Raw genomic sequence first — 1518 nt, 5'->3', positions numbered from 1 at the left:
GAAAAGGAAGGACGCGTGAGGGCCGGGATCCCGGGTGGCCGACCCCCGGGCCCACGCGGCCACCCCTGGTACAGGGGCCAGCCGGCCACGGACCCGGCTTGGGGCGGCTGCCTCCGCGGTTCCCCCCCACGCTCCCCTGGCCCCGTCCCAGCCCGGAGCGGACAAGCCACCCCGGCAGTGAAACAGCGAGGAGGCGGGAAACGAAGAAATGGGGCGCGCCGACTGGGGATGCGCGCCCCCCGACCCTGCCACGCCCGTGGTCGGAGGGAGGACGGGAGGGAGGAAGACCGAGAGATGGACGGACAGCGCCGGACACGCATACCCCGCCAGGCCCCCACGCGCATGCAGGCAGGCACGCCTGCGGACAAACCCTTGTGTCGAGGGCTGACTTTCAATAGATCGCAGCGAGGGAGCTGCTCTGCTAAGTGGGAAACCCCAACCCGGAAGCAGGTCTTCTATGAATGGTTTAGTGCCAGGTTCCCCATGAACTTGCGGTGCATGACAGGCGACGGGGCGGCCGCCTTTCCGGCCGCACCCCGTTTCCCAGGACAAAGGGCACTCTGCACCGGACCCGTCCTGGCGCGCGGTGGGGTGTGCCTCGCACAGGCTGGGGTGGCCCACCAGCAGGGAGAGGCAGGGAACCGGCTATCCCAGGCCAACCGAGGCTCCACGTGGCTGCCCTATCATTCTGCCTGGGCAGGATTCTGACTTAGAGACGTTAAGTCATAATCCCACAGATGGTAGCTTCACCCCACTGGCTCCTCAGCCAAGCACATACACCAAATGTCTGAACCTGAGGTTCCTCTCCTACTGAGCAGGATTACCATGGCAACAACATATCATCAGTAGGGTAAAACTAACCTGTCTCAAGAGGGTCTAAACTCAGCTCACGCTCCCTATTAGTGGGTGAACAATCCAATGCTTGGTGAATTCTGCTTCACAATGATAGGAAGAGCCGACATCGAAGGATGAAAAAGTGACGCCCCTATGAACTCTTGGCTGACACAAGACAGTTATCCCTGTGGTAACTTTTCGGACACCTCCTGCTTAAAACCCAAAAGGTCAGAAGGAACGTGAGGCCCCGCTTTCACGTCTGTATTCTTACTGAAAATCAAGATCAAGTGAGATTTTGCCCTTCTGCTCCATGGGAGTTTTCTGTCCTCTCTGAGCTTGCCTTAGGACACCTGCGTTACCGTTTGACAGGTGTACCACTCCAGTCAAACTCCCCACCTGGCACTGTCCCTGGAGTGGGTCACCCCAGGCCAGGCGCGCGGCCGGGCGCTTGGCGCCAGAAGCGAGAGCCCCTTGGGGCTTGCCACCCCCCCCCCCCACCCCGCCTCACGGGGTCAGTGAAAAAATGATCAGAGTAATGGTATTTCACCAGCGGCCCGCAAGGCCAGTGGACCCCGCCCCGCCCCCTCGCGGGGATGGGGGGCACTGGGGGCCTCCCACTTATTCTACACTTCTCATGTCTCTTCACCATGGCAGACTAGAGTCAAGCTCAACAGGGTCTTCTTT

The 1518-nt window shown here is 60.9% G+C and overlaps 1 non-coding gene across 1 annotated transcript in view; it reads right to left on the bottom strand.

The window, feature by feature from the left end:
• Positions 1-364: 364 nt before the first annotated feature.
• Positions 365-1518, bottom strand: part of LOC134739090 (28S ribosomal RNA) — a 4949-nt gene continuing 3795 nt past the window's right edge. The window contains exon 1 of the ribosomal RNA XR_010125589.1: positions 365-1518. This exon is cut by the window's right edge and continues 3795 nt beyond it. This is a non-coding gene — a ribosomal RNA (28S ribosomal RNA).

This window comes from Pongo pygmaeus, chromosome Y, assembly GCF_028885625.2.
Source record: "Pongo pygmaeus isolate AG05252 chromosome Y, NHGRI_mPonPyg2-v2.0_pri, whole genome shotgun sequence".
Classification (NCBI taxonomy): domain Eukaryota; kingdom Metazoa; phylum Chordata; class Mammalia; order Primates; family Hominidae; genus Pongo; species Pongo pygmaeus.
Note: the sequence above shows the minus strand (reverse complement) of the source record. Positions and strands in the feature narration are given on the sequence as shown.